The sequence below is a fragment of the Canis lupus genome, chromosome 18 (assembly GCF_048164855.1).
Source record: "Canis lupus baileyi chromosome 18, mCanLup2.hap1, whole genome shotgun sequence".
NCBI classification, from domain to species: Eukaryota; Metazoa; Chordata; class Mammalia; order Carnivora; family Canidae; genus Canis; species Canis lupus.
In genome coordinates, this window is record NC_132855.1 from 19,354,605 (window position 1) to 19,374,512 (window position 19,908).

The window sequence follows — 19,908 nt, forward strand, 5'->3', positions numbered from 1 at the left end:
ATTTCTCAAGCTTAGGAACAGAAAGGAAATGAAGCCTTCCTGGGGCTCCTTTCCCCAAATCTCATTAAGGGCCCCCACAGGCTCCCTTTCTGAACACCAGGGGGAGTAAGACACATTCAGCCTCCTTCACCAGCCCTTGCAATAGAACGTGAGAAAGAACCTAATTCTCCCTTACAGTTTAGATCTCTTTTTGAATAGGCTCTTCCCTTCTCTCTCTGGCCAAGGATGACAATCTATTTGTACTCACTTAAAAGAACAAGTAAACGTCCTTTAAAAGCAATAAAATGGATTCCATTCTATCACCCCACAGTTTAAAGTGGTACAAAAGGAAAGGGGTTATGTTAGCAGATACTGAGCCTAATTCCTTGGGTTTAAATCCCAAAACAGCTCTTAGGAGCTGTGTCACCAGGAGCAAGTCATTTAACTTCTCATGCCTTTGTGTTCCCGTTGGTAAAATGGGTATAATTATAGTAACGCACCTCATAGGATGCTTGTGCAGACTGATGGGCTGACACACAGAACGCTTGGAACAAGGCCTGATGTATAGTAAGCAGTAATGAGTTTTAGCTAATGCAATTATCAAAGAGAAGACCAGGAAATTTTTATTGGAATTCAAACCCTTCCATACTTCAATCATTCCCAAGGATTTTTTATTAAAAACATTACAACTCAAATAGTAAAGCCAATGGAGTTTTTGACAAGAAATGATATTTTAAGGTAGAAAAGAATGTCATCTTTCATACACAACAAATGTTACTTATTCTAGTGATCTATAATAAGAATATACAGAAAATAATGAATTACACTATCATAAAATGGCTACTATATGTTTTAAATATGAGATAGTGCGCCCCCAAAGAACGAACGACTAAAATGAGCACACCATAAGGAAGAAAGACAATAATCTGTTAGGATATCATTATCATAAACTTCCCCCAGAGGATGTAAGAAATTAGGTGAAGAAAAGGAACATATGGTAATGACAACTTATATACATTTTTACTCTGGCAACAGCCAAGAAGACTCTAACAGTAGTTATTTCACTAAAATGCATGTACTTTTATAACTCCACAAAATTGTTTTGATTGGAATAGATTATCCTCCATGATGCTACATCATTTTAGCAAAATGAGAGGCCAATAAGGAAGCCCAGGGTTGGTTTTCCCCACATGAAGACTGATGGCACATTTTCCATGGATAGAGGCCACGGAATAAACATTGCTGTATCAAACATTCCTGACAATGAAGGAGAACTCCACTTGCGTGTTTTTTTGTACTAGAGCACATAACTTTTTTCCCCTGTGGATCTTCAGCGAGGCAAGGCAGTTGCCTTGGCTGTATGGAATTCAGCAAACAGAAATGCATGACCAGTGACCACACACTTGCATCTGGATGAGGTTTTGGCTGACTGCGCTTTGGGATTTTAACTCCAACCACTAACAAGGATCCCCTTCTTTTTGACTATATAAGTCAACTCTGAGAACCACGGGGTAGTGTGAATGTTTCTGTAGTCTCTCCATGTCTACCAAGTACTGAGAGTGTAGGTGACAGATATTCATTCTCTTGTCCTCTCTACCTCTTGTAGTTGGAGGCACAAGAGCTTCTGGCAAGAAATTAGAATGACAGAGGAGGGGGCATCTTAGAGAGTAGAGTGAAACTCATCCATCCACATACGTTGGGAAAATGGATACCTAACATAGGGATCCCTGGGTGGCACAGCGGTTTGGCGCCTGCCTTTGGCCCAGGGCGCGATCCTGGAGACCCGGGATCGAATCCCACATCAGGCTCCCGGTGCATGGAGCCTGCTTCTCCCTCTGCCTATGTCTCTGCCTCTCTCTCTCTCTCTCTGTGACTATCATAAATAAAAATAGAAAAAAAAAAAAAAGATACCTAACATAACGACATAGTGGTTAAAGCATGGCCTGGGCCTGGGCTTGGATCCAGGTCCACATCTACTAACCCTGCAACTTGGAATCGGCTGTGGAAACTCTCCAGGCCTCATTTCCTGATCTATAAAATGGGGACAAACCTGTCTCTTCTTTACAAAGTAGTCATGGGAATTAAATGAGATGGCTTATAAAATGCTTTATCCTGTAATACACTGTATCTTTAAATCTTCCCTAAATACCAATGAAGCAGATACTATTGTACTCATTTTGCTGATGGGAAACTGAGGCTCAGAGACATTATGGATTCGCCCACAGTCACCCAGCAAGTGGGTGGAGGAAGCTAGGCATGGGCCCAATATTGCTCCAAAGTTGGTGCTCATCATCACTGCCCTAAGCACTCACTGGCCTGTATCACAAATTCCCAGAAAGGTAGGTCTAATGGACTCCAGACCATCTGAATCGGCCCCTCTTTAATAAGAGAGGAATAAAATTAAGGGCTGTCTAGTCATTACGCCAAGCTAATCTAAACTAAACTCGAGGGTAGAACATATACAAGAAATCAGTTCTAAAAAAAAAAGAAAAAGAAATCAGTTCTATAGACTCTTTGCCCAGCGATTTTTTCCTCTGTTGGCTCATATCCCCACAAAGGAAGAGCAAAGAGTAAACTGAGAAAATGTTCAACTTAAGCTTACAAGACTACTGACTGGGATAAGGCAGAGAGGTAGAGGGGCAAAGAAGGAGCCAGCCAGACACTCTATTTATACAAAGCCTTGCAGCTTAGTATCTTAAAATGTTGGTAAAATGCAGTATAAAATCCAACCATTTTGAACTGCAAAAAAGTTGAGATTTCTAAACCTGTTATTATTAACTGTTCATTAAGTATGTGTTAGCAAAAAACAACAGGGCTTAGCCAAACCAAACAACAATCAGCTTTTTCAAGTATAAACAAAAAACTAGCTCAAATTCCCAGTTGTTCTTCCCTGATTTCAACATCAAATACACATACTCAAAAACTCAAAAGAGTAAATTAAAATAAATGAGTTACTAAAGGCCTGCTTCTTTTCTGGCTTCAGAATTCACACAAATTAGGCCTATAGAGCATAAAGGTTTTGCTATTTAACTGGCCTCAATATTCAATTTGTATTTCTGTATTGGTCTGTGTATTTGAGAATGCTTTCTCTATTTTTATGAATTTAATACCATCCGGTTTAGATTGAATACCTGTAGAGGGCAGTATGCCATATTTATTTAATAGATAGATCCATAGAATCTCTACTAACGGTGGTGATAGTTGTCACCATCATCATCATCATCACCATCACCACCATTGTTCTTACCCGATTCCTGGGTGTCAGTCTTAGAGAAAATTTCTATTACAAAGTAGGAAATATGCATATATTTTTTTCTGAATATTAATTGTGTTCGTTTTTTTCTGACTTATTATTTTGTTTAAGCCCCAAAAGGCTCACCCACTTGCACACCACAAAACTCCTTTACTATGTGAGATGCTGGCATAAAATTCTTCCATTCAAAACATTTTAACACAAAATGCAAAAAGACCTATCACTAACAGAGAGCCACAGGCGGAGGAATCAAACAGAAAGAAAGTTCCTGACTGAGATATGTTTTCACTCACACTAGCCTGTGGTCAGAAACAAACACTCCCTGTAGAATCTGTTTCTTTAAGATTCTAAAAATAAATTGATCTGTAAGTGACTTTGCTGTAATACATACAGTGAGTCAGATCAAGGAATAAGAGCCATTTATAGAACGTGAACTAAGCACTGGCCTGAGACACCCATTTAACCCTCATCAGAGAAGAGGCATTTCAGATTGCGCAGAGTTTGATCTATAAAGCTATTCTGAAATATAAAGATTCTTTGATTATACTAGAATATAACCAGAGGCTACCATAAGGTCAGAACATCTGGTAGCAGGATGAGTAGTATGCACGGGTGCCAGTGTCCATCGATGAGCACACACTCGGACCTGTACTTACTACGGATCTATCCATCTTCATAAGCATGTAGGGAGCGACTATTTGGTGCAGAATCACAGGTGGTCATCCCATACATGCTCCTATAAAGAAGTAGTTAGGAGCATTTTGACCTGTACTGCACAATGGTTTAGAGTCAATCTATATAACTATAGATAAGTTATTTAATATCTTTGAGCCTCATTTTCATCTGTAAGATGGGGATATAGTCCTTACCCCAGGAGGTTGATGTGAGACTTTATAAGGTAATGCATATAAAGCACACCGTACACATAATAAAATGTTTAAAAGTGTCAGCTTCAATTCTGCTCTCTTCAGCCCTGGCAGTGATGGTATGGTATGGTTTCCCACTTCTTTGGGTACTCCTTGAATGCTAGAGCATGTCTTCAGTCTTGTAAATAGTTGCCTCGGGAGACATATCTGATGGCTACAGGTTAGTAGGAGTTTTCTCACCCCTCCTGCACAGCTGATATAATGAACATCGTTAAGGGGTATGATTGGAGGGAAGAAGGGTGTGTGTGTGTGTGTGTGTGTGTGTGTGTGTGAGAGAGAGAGAGAGAGAGAGAGAGAGAAAGAGAGAGAGACGAGAGAGAGAGAGAGAGAGAACATGAGAGGGAGAAAAGGGAAATGGGAGGAGAGGGGAGAGATAGGCAGAGAGGAAGGAAGACAGAATGTTTATGTATATAAGAATTCATGTCAGGGGAATCCCTGGGTGGCTCAGCGGTTTAGCTCCTGCCTTCGGCCCAGGGCATGATCCTGGAGTGCCGGGATTGAGTCCTGCATCAGGCTCCCTGCATGGAGCCTGCTTCTCCCTCTGCCTGTGTCTCTGCCTCTCTCTGTGTGTGTGTGTCTCTCCTGAATAAATAAATAAAATCTAAAAAAATAAAAATAAATAAATAAATAAATAAACAAATAAATACATAAATACATAAATAAATAAATAAATAAAGGATTCATGTAGGGACAAGGATTTGCCACCCTCTTCACCTGACTTTCACTCACAAGCAAACATGTCAACGTTGCCTGCACACAGATCTCAAACCTGGCACAGTGTAAAGAGCTGTACTGCAAGGACTATGACTTCATATCACAATGTTAATCACTGACCTCCGCCTTGGCAATAAGATCTGTTTTGGCCCTTGTACAATTAGAATCCACCCGAGACTTCCTAACCATCTACTTGATAGCAAATTGGCAGCAAATATTAGGAAACTGCACACTGGTGTTGGGATGAGTCTTTTCCATCGATATAGTTTATTTGGATTACAGGGTCTTCCTCAATTAAGACAATAAATCAGGCATTTTTCATTTTCTTTTCACCTCTGGATACATGTTGCCCTTAATTAAGTTGCAGTCAGAATTCATGCTGGTAGGATGACACCATCCTGTCTTTCAGGTGTGGTTTCAGGGTCACAAGGACACTTGCATCTGGAAGGTTGACTTCACAGCACACCACAGACACATTCCGCTACTCAGGGGGGTGAGATCATGGTGCTGGCATGAATTTATCGCTCTTTTAAACGAATGGGGTTGAATTCAATCTACTGACCTTGATTGGGAGGCTAGTGATACAGGCTGTGTAAAACAAAACAAGACAAAATAAACAAGGGAAAAACCACAGCACATGCAGCTACTTTGTTCAGAAGGTGACACTACTGAATTTGGTGTGTGAAGGTCTTGTCACATGGAAGTCTTGAAATAACTATGACCTAAGCATGGGGGTAGGAGATAACCCATTTAGAAATGAATGGACACATTCCATTGTAGCTGTATAGTGGTAAAATCTATTTTGGGGCAAAAGGAACATTGTAAATACTTTCCTTTGTTTGTAACTATCATAACACAAACTTTCTGGCTCTCAGCATTTTTCAGTAACCCTGCATTCCAGTAATAGTTTACACACCACCTGACCAGGCAAACATTATTCTACCCAAAAGGCAGGATTCCCTGTGACCCCTCTGAATCCCCAGGGCTAGCCAAGCCTAGATTGGACCTCATGAATGGTCTGGGTCTGGGCATCCCTAGGGGTTTCTCCAGTCTCACTACACAATTCCAAGGCCACTCAGTTCTGGTGGCCCTTAGAAGATGCTGCCATATTAGGCACGGGGAAATGTTCATGTCATTCTGAAATTATTTTGGAAGTAGAGATTTAACATAACTTTTCCAATTAGCATTCAATTCCAAATTTGGGACTAAGTTTTGGTGGAATTTATTTCAGGGATTTCTTGTTGGTTTTGTAAAATGTTAATGCCAGCAAGCACTTCTTCATGTTCAACACCAACTGGATCATAGGCTGTGTTTCTTTTTTCATTTGATTCTCCCTTTGGTAACAGCATTTCTATGGCAGAGGGTATGACAATCTATACAGACATTTCCAAACTCTAAAGTGGTTATTATTGAATTCAGATCAATCTGACCTCCTTCCCCTTGATTACAATGGCCCTGGATGCCATTAAGAGGGTCAAACTGGGAGGAGCCTGGGGCCACGTATGGAAAAGTGAAAAGAATAGGCATTTTCTGATTATTTGATTCCTAGTGTCTCTACAAGGCCAAATACAAATTTTACCTAGAAATGTCATATACTATGAACAAATTTATCACTCAAGAATATTCTTTCCAGAGACAATGATTATCTTTCATTAGTCACCATGCCTGTGTGAAGATCTGGAGATAAAGTTCTCTTGTAGCTCTGTTCACTGAGACATTAGTTATAAATGGTATCACCTCTTCCAACTGGATTTTGTTATTGAAGAAATGAAAGGAATTCCTTACAATGCAGCTTTTCTCATCAGATGGCTCCCAAACAAAGACTTCAGCAAAGCAACATAGAGGGCTCTGGAACAGTTATTTTTGGCATTTCCAAAGAGTAGTTTCCTTCTATTTCTACTACCTCAATAACAGAGAATAAATCAAAAACTTGGCATTGACTACTCCACTAAGCTATTAATTTTTACGTCTTCTGATGATTGGGTTCCAACTATATGTTTGATGGAGACAACTTTTATTTATTGTTTAAATCAAACAATAATTTAAGCCAACTCATCAGTTTAAGATATTATATCAAAATCTGTTTGCTATTGAGTAGGATTTAGTTTAATTTAAGATGGAGGATTCCCAGAGATCCAAGTTTGAAGTTTAATGAGAACATCCTATCCTACATGATATTGGAAGACCAACTATTTGGGGACTCACCTAGTAAGATACCAGGCTCCTGTTATTGATAAGTCTGCACAAAATAATTTATCATGTTAATGCCTTTGTCTTCCTATCTATTTATTTTTTTTGTTTAACTTCTTATTTAAACATTATCAGAAGGTCAGTAGCCAATTCTGCATCTAATTTAAAAATGTACTATTAGGCTTACATCATATCAGACTTAAGAACTGATCGATTCTGTGAGGATGATATGAATAGCTATATTGGAATATATTTTCTCCCTATTATTTAGAAGCAGGGTCAGACCTTCCCAATTTTCAGGACCATTTAAAAAATTTTTAAATTTTATTGTTGTAAGAACACTTTACATGAATTCTACCTTCTTAATACACTTTTAAGTGTACTATTATACTTTATTACACATTATTATATATTATTATTGCTCCTTATTATACAGTATTGTTGATTATAGGTACGGTGTATAGCAATTCTCTAGAGTTCATTCATCTCACTTAACTGACAGTTTATGCTCATTGATTAATAGCTCCCCATTTCACCTTTCCCCGAGCCTGTAGCAACCACCATCCACTCTTTAATTTCATGAATTTGACCATTTTAAATACCTCATATAAGTAGAATCAGCAGTTTTTGTCTTCCTGTGACTGGCTTGTTTCACTTAGCATATTTTCATGGCTAATAAGTATACAAAAAGGAATGTTCAATGTCATTAACCATCAGGGAAATCAGAACCAGAGAAGGTCAGAACCAGAATGAGATACGCCTCACACCTGTAATGATGGTTATTTTTTTTTAAAGATTTTATTTATTCATGAGAGAGAGAGGGAGAGAAAGGCAGAAACATAGGCAGAGGGAGAAGCAGGCTCCATGCAGGAAGCCTGATGCAGGACTTGATCCTGGGACTCTGGGATCACACCCTGAACCAAAGGCAGACACTCAATTGCTGAGCCACCCAGGCGACCCAACTAATGATGGTTATTGTCAAAACAAAAGACAACCAGACAAGTGTTAGCAAAATTGTGGAGAAACAGGAACCCCTGTACCTTCTTAGTGGGAATGCAAAATGTTGCAGCTACTACAGGAAATAGTATGAGGGGGCACCTAGGTGGCTCAGTTGATTAAGCATCTGACTCTTGATTTTGGCTGAGATCATGATCTCAGGGTCATGAGATGGAGCTCTGTGTCAGGTTGGGCTCTGCGCTCTGCGTAGAGCCTGCTTGAACTTCTTTCTCAATCTCCCTCAGCCCATCCCTGCCTGCCGCGTGCATTCTCTCTCTCTCTCTCTCTCTCAAATAAATAATCTTAAAAAAAATAGTATGAAGGTTCCTCAAAAGAAATAGAACTACCATGTGATTCAAGAATCCCACTTCTGGTTATTTATTCAAAAGACTGGAAATCAGGATCTCAAAGAGATATTAAGACTCTTGTGTTCATTGTAGCACTATCCACAGTAGCAAGAATGTGGAAACAACCTAAATGCCCATTTATAGATGAATGGATAAAAAAAATGTATTATACAATGGAATACTATTCAACCTCAAAAAAGAGGCTAATTCCACAATATGCAACAACAGAGCCATGCTCTTTTCAGAAAAAATTAACAATATTTGAGCACTGACCATGCTTCAAATGTTTTATTTCATTTAACCCTTGTAAACACCTATAAAGTTAATTGATATATGTACTCATTTTTCAGGTAAGAAAACAAGGCTAAGTGCAACTCAATCACTTGCCTAAGGTCTCAGAGCAGTAGGTGGTAGAGCCAGCACTTGAGCCTACCTCTGCTGATTGTAGAGAAGTTCTGCTTGTCTCTGAAGCTTAATCTCCTCAAGTGCAAATCTTTTCAAATCTAAAGACATTGAAAAGGTAACTTATTCTGAATTTTCTAGAAAAATATATGAGAATATTGCAAAAATTGTTTCTCTTATCTATATAAATACATTCCTAGCCCACCCTTAAGGGATGAATTATTATGTCATCTTAAAAGTTATTTTTTTAGTATCTTTATTAAGTCAAGTCCATTTTATTATAATGATGGCTAAATTATGCAGAAGTTTACAAGCTGTTGTCAAATCTCATTTTTAAAAAAGTCTGTTGCATTGAGGCAGGAGGATGACCTCAGAAAAGTAGCCACTTGCTACAAACGCTAAAGGACAACAGTAACTCATTACATTTATACTATGTTCTACAGATAAGACTAATTCTTATAATTTTTTTACATGAGATAGGCAGAAGAGTCATTGGAGGCTCAAAGGGGCAAAATAACTAGCCCAACATCACACTTCTAGCCCGTGACCACAATCCAGGTTTTCTAGCACTGTGCTCAGTGCTGCTTTCCCAGGAGCCTGAGCTCACCACAAAACTTGGAAAAGCCCTCTGTCCCCAAGGTTTGCTTCACTGTCATTCTGGAAGAACAGAGGCAGATTTAGATGTGTGGTTTTTTTCACTGAAGAGGATGGTGTCCGTCCACTGTAGAATGACAGGAGAAAATAAACAGGCACCAAACAACTTTTTCCTTAATAGTTTTTTCAAAACCCACCCTGCTATAGTAGGCCAATAAGTGAGAAGGCATTTGTCCAGCAGAATCATTCACCATTGAGAAACATTCCCTTCGATACCCAGGCATCCGGTCAGCTGGGTGAATGGTCAATTTTGATAACCTCTCTCTTCCAGACCTAAGGAATTTAAGCCTGTAATAGGCCATCCAGTGCAACCTTGCAGCCATGCTGGCTGAATTCAAATCCTATCTCTACAATTTACTATCTGTAGGCTTTTAAACAAGTTCTATAACTTCTCTGTGCCTGTTTTCTAGAGGGGATCAACAATGGTCTACCTCATAGGACAATATAAGGGCTTCAAAGAGATCAATGTAAAGTGCTCAGGACAGGACTTGGCAATGTGCTCAATGAGAGCAGTTATTTTTATTATCTTAACAAATGAGCCCCTAGATGTATTTATCTATAAAGTGAAAATGAAAAACCATGTAACAAGAATCAAAATACATCCTGTCTTTGTAAATAATAAAACACTGTGCATATAGAGAATGAATGCATCATCTTGAAGAGAAAGTTGCAATGTCTGAGCTATACCTGCCTTCTGACTGCATCAAATAGAGAAAATCATTTATATTCTAATCTCTAGTCTGACCCCATTGGGAGCTTGCAATGCAGAAATCAAGGAGTTGGAGGTGTTGTCTAGCCAGCGTTGAGTGCTTACCCAACACCTGGTGTTCCTTCACTTCCCAGGGGAAGGCTCATGATGATAGTAGTTTGAGATGACATGCTAATATTGGGCAAGTTCAGTAGGAGTGCAGTTGATACAAATGAGGGGAAACTTGCATCTCCTCCTTTTTCTTCAGCATCAAGGTCTCACCCAGTGACATACACATGGACTCCAAGCTCTAATGTCTTCAAGGAAGACCAGATGCCAAGTGAGAAGAGTTGTTCTCCGCGCCCTTTCCTGGCGGCTTACTGCATGTGCCCTAACTGCCCCCTCCCTGCCAGCCTCCCTGGGTGAAGTTCTACTCAGTTTTTGAAGTTCAGCTTCAATGCTCCTCTCTTTTACTACACTTCCTCTCAATCCTCCCTCCAAAACTAATCTCTTCCTACTGTGTCCTCATAAAATTTTCATGTGTGCACCTTTAATGCAGTGCTGTCAAAGTTCGCCTTGTTTCATGATGGGTTGTGCAAGCCATTTCTGCCCTGCTGGTTTGTAAGGAACTGCTTCTTGTCACCCCTGTGTCACAGTGACACCTATACTGCATGCTACCCAAACAAGCCACTCAATAAATATTCATCAAGTGAATAAATAAATATTTGCTGGCAATAATGAAATTGAAGGAGAACTTCATGGCCTCCAAGAAAGGCTCTGAATTTTTTAAATGTAGCATTGCTCTTTTCTCCTCCTATCACTGTTAAGGTTGTTTCACAGCATTTTCTGTCAGGAACAGATCCTATTATGAAATTATTCGGTGCCAGGGAAGCAGCAGCACCTTCTATGATTAATGACTGGGTGTAACTGTGGTGAAGGGAAGCCCCTTATTTGCTCCAAGTTTCAAAGGTGAAGACTGTTGACTTGATCTTCATGCTGCTCCTGCCACAAGCCAAGCATGAGTCAAGTGGTGGATTTTGGAATTGTGTTTTCTGCTTTCCTTCCCCTGAGCATCCCCTCCACGTGGGCCACATCTACTACCCATGCTCCAGATGGGATATAAGGCACATCAATGGGAAATCAGAGTCCACATTTCTTATTTGGAACCTGGGACTGTGCTGTCACTAGACTTCATGCATGCTTCTAAATTGTATGCATTCAGTAACTGGGTAAAAGCAAAAGGTGTAGGAGTATCATGGATTGGATTTTTCCTCTACAGTTTGAGATTAACTTTATCATGTAAACAACTAATGAGAGTTCTCCAGATGTTCTTCTAAATTGCTTTTCCCTCTCAGGGATGTTATTAAATATCCCCTATGCTGGCTCTGCATAGCAAAGACACTTTCCATGGGGAAATTTCCAAATTTAGCTCTTAAGTACATGGAATCATTCTTTCCATGGGGGAAAAAATCCAAATTTGGCTCTCAAATACATGGAATCATTCTTATGGATGATTTTAGTAGACTTCCAAGAATCCCAGCATCCTTTCCTCAACTCCCTGAAATTCAGGCTAAAGCTTCAGGAATGGTACCTCAGGAGATCCCCAAAAGGTGTTTAATTTAAAGAATAAACAAACAAACAAGCAAATTAATGAATGGATACATCAGATTGTTAGAGATAACATTTTAGCTCTTCTTGGTCATTTGATTCCTAAATATCCTGGCACAGACTAGTATTTTGTTTATCCTAAATGAAAATCACAAAATGTTTCAGCTGGAAGAGACCTTAGTAGTAGACTCTTAATACACAATTTTTATTTATCTTTTACTTTTAAAAATTTTATTTATTTATTAGAGAGAGAGGGAAAGCATGTGCAAGGGAGGAAGAGCAGCAGAAGGCTAGGGAGACCAGCAGACTCCCCACTATGTGGGACTCAATTTCCACGACCCTGAGATCATGACCTGAGCCAAAATCAAGAGTTGGATGCTTAATGGAATGAGCTAGCCAGGTGCCCCTACACAATTTTTAAAAGTCATGGCCTGATTTGTTCAAATGCCACTAGGGGAAAAAAAAAACCTGCTTCTCTGATTGACACATAGGTAATGGCCTGGAGACCACCAGCTCTGAGGAATCAATTACAAAGTTTGTTCAACACTATACAGATCTCTGAGGTAGAACCAAGACTGCCAAGACACTGGCCTGCTGTTTTCTCCTACAGGATACTTCCCTTTATGAAGAATTGTTTCTGGGTACTTATTAGGTTAAAGGACATCTCTCTGATGCTAAAATGAGTGGGACACAAACTTTAAGAAGTTTTGAACTGGACTTCAGGGTGGCCACAGAGTTGTGAGTAGGTTCTCTTTATAGAAATATTCCAGCTAATAAATGAAAATAAATAAATAGAATTATACTTCACCAATTTGCAATCCCTAAAGAAATAACGGGTCCAAGAAGAACTGTCAATCACTGCCAACACCCCAAAAAGAGACAGAGGTTGATACCTCCTGACAGAAGCCCCATGCCACATTGCCCATGAATTACTATAGCCAAAAAAAAATTGAACTGGACTCTAAAGCAAGTCTAGAAAGCCAGTAAATACTTATAGGAAATACAAGAAACAGTGGAACTTATTAAACTGACACCATGAAAATGGAATCAACAATATTCAGATTGTACAAAGTCTATGGGCTCTTCAACAAATCAATTGCAAGGAAAATCAAGGTAAGGGGGTCATGGGTTTGTGATTTAGAAGTGTCTTGGAAGACATGTCACCAGTTTCAATGTATGGACTGAACAATTCTGATGAAAATAAAGGGCATTCTTACTCCAGGAAAACACCAAATGTTGAAGATACACAAGCACTCCTGGGACCCTGGAGTAGCAAGCAGTGGCAGTCTGGCCTAGACCCTGGAGCCTGAAGAAGCAAGGCCAAGCTGGATCACCAGGGCAAGGGCATGAAGATCAAATGTCCATAGGATATCTCTCTTCTCTTCTTGCCCATAAAAGAGTCCTAAATCACTCGCTTTTTCCTATGGATGTGCCTCGGGAGAAGGTTTGAAGATCATGCCCATGTAAGATCAGACATGCACTACCCAGTGAACCAAGATCAAGGCATTTGTCACCATCTGGGGCTATTACAATGGCCATGTTGGTCTGGGTGTTAAGTGCTCCAAGGAGGTAGCCACTGCTGTGCTTGGGGCCATCAGTTGGCGAAGCTCTCAGTTGTCCCTGTGTGATGAGGCTCCTAGGGGAATGAGACAAGGAAGTCCCTGCCAGCACCTGCCTCCACACTGGACACCTCATCTCACCCCCAGAGACACCAGTATGATCTCTGCCTCTGTGCTCCGGAAGCTGCTGCTAATGGCCAGTATGGAGGACTGTCAAACCTCAGCCAGGGGCTGCACTGACACCTTAGACAACTATGCCAAGGCGACCTTTGATGCCATATCCAAGACCTGCAGCTACCTCACCCCAGACTTCTAGAGAGAGACTGGGTCACCAAATCTCCCTATTAGGAGTTCAACTGACCTTTTCCTACAGAATCACACTGGAGTCTCCCTGCAGAGGCTCCAGACTGCAGCTGTGGCTACCACTGTAGTGTTTTTAATAAAGTGAATTAATTAAAAAAAGGTAAAGGGCAAACGTGCTATGAGACAATCAAGGAAATTTGAAAGGTATTTTAAAATATTAATAAACCATGGGTAACTTTTTAGGTAGAAAACAGTATTGTTTCTACTTTTCTTTAAAGAATACTCACTTTTGATTCTTACATGCTGCAATACTCAGGGAAGAAATGCTATGATACTTGAGCTATGCTTCAAACAACCTTGGGGCAGGCTGGAAATGGGTAGAAACACCAATGAAACATGACTGGTGGTGGGTGAGTCGAGAGCTGTTTCAGTCTGATGATAGATCTATGAGGTCATTACCTTCATCTTTGTATTTAAAACATGTTTGAAATTTTCCATAACAAAAAGATTTTAAAGGTGTTTTTCTCAGAATTATAACAAAAAAAAATAACAACAACAACAAAAAAAAAAAAACAGTTTTTGCTCAACTGTTAAAAGAAAAACAAATCTGAAAGGCAGGAAGGGATTTCACAGGAAGTTCAGAAACTCCCGGAAATGCAGGGGACCTTCATTATGAATGGGACATGAGGAATCTCTCAGAAGTGATAACAAGAATATCCAATATGTTTTGACTGAAGCTAGACTAGACCAGGACAGGGGTCCTGCTGGTGGTGAGGGTGATATCACAAGGGAAAAGTGTGGTTTCACAGACTTAGTCTCGGTTTCATTACATTAGAGGTAACAACAGCAGCCTAGCCTCGGTATGTTTTAGCTAACTCAAAACAGGACATTGGGAGACTATGTCTTTGGCAATATAATTAAAAGATCATTCCATAACCACAGAATCAAGACCTGAATGGAGGGCACCAGCGCCTGCCATCTGAATGAGCTTTAAAATACCATTGTCCTTACCCCCAAGATAGAGCATTCCTAAAGCAGATCTGAATGCTTCAGGCTGGCAAGAAGCCTCTCCAGATTGCAAGTTGCCCCTGAAAGGACACACTGGCTTGCACTTTAAAATGGTTATATCCAATACGAAGCCACCCCCAAGGCCATTTGTAAATTCCTGCTGGGGGGGGGGGGTGTCATTTACTAAAATTGACATTTGACAACCTAAAGAAATAAACATCTCCACAAATGCCCAAGGTGCAGACACTCACTGGCAAGATTTTGTCCGAATGCCATGAAATCAAATATGTCATCAAATATGACAATTGCCTAAAGGGACCCAGGGCAGGTTAATGACCAGTAACCAATGGGTCAAATCAAAACACATGAAAGGATCCCAAAGCTTACCTCTGGCTCTGTCCTTCAAAAACCCAATCCAATGCAGCAATCATTTTTTCATTCAGTTCACATATAGTCAAAACAATCTTTTATTCTGGGAGTAGGGATGATGATTTGACACCTATGAGTCATAAGTGGCCCTTTGTGAAGGGCCTCATGACAATGTGTTAGCTCACATTGAGGCCTCAGTGTGTGTGACACTCTGTTCCCATCAGTCCCTCATCCTTGCTGCTTCTAGGGCAGGGTCGTAGGCCCTGGCTTAGTGAGCGTCCTCATTTTCAGACCCAATATATTACAACAAACCTTAAAAATACTTAGGCAGTCACACATTTGCAATGAGATTTTTTTTTTGAAAGGAAAACATATATTTTTATTTATTTGGCCAACATGCTCAAAATGTTGAAATAGTGGGCCTCCCACTATTTCATTATTGCTTTGCTAAGGCATAGAAGTGAAGACAGTTTCCTCTGTCACTCCAGCGAGCAGTTACACAGTGACCAATGAGGCTGCTCTGCAATGGATGTCTAATAAGATACGCTGGTCATTGAGGGTAATTCCAAATTCCTGTAGAGAAACAGTGGCTTCTTTTCCTATAATGATTGCTCTGGGGAATGAACTAAAATGGCCAAAATTTTCAATACATCTTTGAGAAGGGTTAAGCACAAAAATCCTGTTAAACAATAATGGGATTTGTGTCTGAAACATTACACTCTTTGAACATTTTTGAGAAAGTTACTCTCCTCTTTCCCCTCCGACTAATAACAATTCAACATTATTTAACATAATCCTACTGACAGGTAATTTCTGACACGAAATTTATTACTGGCTTGCCCTTTGAGGGCATGTTTCACTATTAACGTTTCCTTTTAAAAGCTATAGCATACATTAGATTCACATACAGAGTTTCCCCATGTTTTCCTTGGAAACCCCTACTTTCTGTGGTATTTTACATTGCCCCAGTCTGCTTTAACTCTGTATCCTTACACACACACACACACACACACACACACTCCCCAAATGTCCAGATATACACTTAACATTGAAGCACTTTGTTCTACCATTATTAGGTTTACCTATAACTGAATAAGCAACATTAGTAGAGCATAAATTTAAATAAGTTTTTCCTGTACCTGAGCACGCAGTTGAGTGAGCTAGAATTTAACGTGATCATGCCTGGAAATAAGAGCTGCAGGTTGTGGATATTATCCATATACGGCCAGAAGGACCCTGCAAGCAGGTACCCTGATTGGTGCTCTAAGCCCTTCATGATGCAGGACATTTGAGACTTTTTGGAACACACTTTTGATTCTGACTCATTCAGAGAAATGATTTTTTATCTGGTGAGTCAGCATGAAGCAGGTATTTCCCTACCTGTGCTAACCATATAAGGGCATTGCTACCTGGAGGGTTAGGTCATCTGCCTCAGGAGGAAACACACACCATCTCTGCTTTTTCTGGAACTGCTTTACTGGCATCATGAGCTCATAGGCTGGAGTTGACTATGTGGTGTCCTTCCTTTGAAAGGGAGGCATTATCTAAATGGCTCACTGGCTGGCAAAACAGCTAGGGACAAGTGAAAGGAATATTCATTTGTTCATTCACAAATTATGTACTTATTCATTTGTTATTTCAAGGAGGTCAGATTTATTGAGCTATAGTTTACAGATAGCAAAAGTTATTCTTTTTAATACACAGTTCTATGAGCTTTGACAAATGAGACAGTCATGTAATACCACCACAATCCATATAGAACAGTTCCATCACCTCAAAAAGTTCTTTCAGCCCCTTTGTAATTAACCCCTCTCCCACCCACTATGTTTATTTTAAAATAATACTCCGATAATTTACAGCAATATGGTAGCAGGATTTACTGATGACAAGCCTCAGAGATCCTCAACAGCACCAGAAGATCAAGAACCTTTCAGGGAGACCTGTTGACTCACATATGCCCTCATGCATAACCTATGTCTGTAGAAAAACATACACAGGATAATACCAATAGGTAAATACTTAGCCCCCTAGCTTTTCCCATAAGTTTAAGAGGAAAAACCTCGGCTTCTCTCCTCCACCAAATGCTAACTGGGAAAAGCTGGAGCACACATACCCTCTCCTGACTTTGGCCCTTTCTTCTCTCCCCACATATATACATATTTGATTCTCTCTCTCTCTTCACATACACACACACACACACACACACACGAGAAACAGAGGCAACACAAAAATTGCCAAGACGGTCTGTCCTCCAGGGTCATCATGAAATCTCTAAGGCCCTGGCTGTACCCTCTAGGCCCAGAAGCCTGGGATGAAAATTCCCCATCCCAGAAGCTGGAACCCATCTGAGGTCCTTGCACATTAGGGAAGAGTGAAATCCCTAGGTTACTGGGCCATTAGCAGCTCAGCCATCCATTTTTCATTTGAAGGAACCTTTTTAAAGGTTGAATTCTTATCTTCGGGAGGCCCGTAAATGCAGTTCTTGTGTTTTCATTGGGTTTATTTAGCCTGGGGGATTTAGGTCCCTCTGTTGAGGTAGTAAATTTTCCCCTTTGTGTGAATGTATGTGGTTAATATACTTAAAAATCCATCAGGCAAGGCTAACAAAAATGCAGCCGCCTTTACACAGCAGTTTTTGGCAAGGATATAGTCACTCAGGATGGCTGTGCGGTGCTTATAATTGAATTGTGGTCACTAAGCCCAATGCTATCAACTTCTGTAAAAACCCAAAGCCAGATACTTCTGAGCACGCCTTTCACCACCTTCCCTCTGGCCCCTTCCTCTTGCTGCCAACTCCCCTCATTTACCCGGCTGGCAGAGTGGGACACAGAAAGGAACCCAAGACGAGCCACCAGCAGACACTGCTACAGCCTTTAAACATGTGCCGTGAGAGACTGAGTGTGGGACCTGAAAAGACAACTGAAGACCCAAGAGCATGACTTACACGCTCTCAAGGCCAGGGAAGGAGGCTCATGACAAGAAAAGGACAAAGGTCTACTAAGGCACCCTTGGAAGACTTCCAACTTTTGGTCAAGAACAAAGTTAACATTTAGCCATTCAAATCAACACTGCCTAACACTAGGGGCACAGATTCCAGGCCCCCCAAGGTCCCACTCACAATGGCAACCTCAGACAATCTGTAGTCTGTTAGCTGACCTTTCCCCTCTTTCTCCTCTGACCTCATGTGCCCACCTCCCATTCATCTGCCTTCCTGGCACTTGTACCAGAGCCCAGTTGACCACAGGCTGGTGTGCATGATGGCTGTGGGCTTCAGCCAGCACACATGCTGACTTTGCAACTCAGCCATCGTTGTTGCCAGCAGGAGACCAAACTACCGCCCTAGTGCACCAAACTCAGTAAGCTGTGGCCCCAGCACCTGGCAGACAGGAAACAAAAGGAAAAAAACAACTCATTGAACAAAGTCATGGCAGGAGGAAAGGAAAAAATCCACTGCACGACTCTCCCTAACCTAAAGACAAAAGCATACAAAATCAAAATACAAGGTGATGGTTCTAAGAACTACCTTTTTCACTAGGCTAAGGAATAGTGAAATATTTCTAACCTCTCCCAGACACTGCATTTATTTAACAAATATTTCTCTAAATGGGCACGCGCTAAATATAACAATAGTACCTGAACTCCGTGTGTGCATAAGCTGATCCCATGTGCCCTGAAAAGGGTAGAGAAAGCACTTTAGAAGCAACCACTGTCTAAAGCAAATTTTGCTGAAAATGAGCTCCTGGAGCTGAGGAGCCTAACTCAGGTGAGGTCAGGGCTTAGAAATTAAACAAGACAGAGGCTATTAGCAGACCAGCACAAACAGCTTCAAAGCATAAGACATGCTGTACCATAGACCTAGAACCTAAAAAGAAAAAAAAATGAAGCTCTGTTTAAAATGCATGGGTCAGAAGAGCACACATCCTTCAAAAATTAAACATACAATTTACCACCTAGGAATGACCGTGTTTATTCACGTTACTGCTGCTTACCACTGACAGTGGTTGCATAATCACCTCAAGTCAACATTTTTTGAAAAATGGATGTGCAAAGCTATGTAAAGTCATACCTCTGAAATCCTGCTTTATTTTTTTAAGATTGATTGATTGATTGATTGATTGATTTATGATAGACATAGAGAGAGAGAGAGGCAGAGACACAGGCAGAGGGAAAAGCAGGCTCCATGCCGGGAGCCCAACACGGGACTCGATCCCGGGACTCCAGGGCCTGGGCCAAAGGCAGGTGCCAAACCGCTGAGCCACCCAGGGATCCCCTGGCATCCTGCTTTAGATAGTAAGCTCCAAGAGGAGTTATCTGACTTTCTTATTATAACCACAAGTATAGCATGATGTGCAAGTAGGTCACAGATTAGGAATGAACAGTGATGACTATTGTTATCGATTAATACTTATGCCAAAAATTACAAAATCTCCCCTTTTAAATTAAGCTAATTTAAGAGGAAATGTGGAGATCCTGTTCTTCTCATATATGAACCAGGCAATACTTAAGCTTACATCTAACCAACAGTCCCTATCATTAACCTTTAGTGACCTATGGATTACTCATATATCAACACATGTCAAACCATCAAGTTGCCCCATTCCCTGAGAAATTTCAGAGCCTTAGTTTTAAGAAAAGTAGTAATGGCTTCTGAAGGACTGGACAATGAAATATGATTTTCTAAAATAGTTTCGGGGTCACTGATATAAGTCTTTACACCCAGGATTGTAGCATGTTCAATATGCTGTGCTGTGGGGAGGAAGTAAAGGCAGAGGCCAGGAAAGCAGTGAGGCTAGGATTGCTATAATATGAAGTTTTAGAGCAGCATCCTTAAATTCTAGCCTGGCTCTGACCATAGGCTAGTTAGCGATTTCAATTATACCCTACTTCCCCCTTAATATCCCCCTCCAACCTC

The 19,908-nt window shown here is 40.6% G+C and overlaps 1 protein-coding gene and 1 long non-coding RNA gene across 13 annotated transcripts in view; both read right to left on the reverse strand.

Annotated features, from left to right (window-relative positions):
• The window catches only part of CREB5 (cAMP responsive element binding protein 5), a 494,733-nt gene that overhangs the window by 192,803 nt on the left and 282,022 nt on the right, over positions 1-19,908 (reverse strand). The window lies entirely within an intron of this gene.
• Positions 5,005-15,110, reverse strand: LOC140608782 (uncharacterized). Its single transcript, XR_012010764.1, has 3 exons — positions 15,015-15,110; positions 8,839-8,908; positions 5,005-5,460 (listed from the first exon to the last, which is right to left on the reverse strand). It is a non-coding gene; the product is annotated as an uncharacterized lncRNA (long non-coding RNA).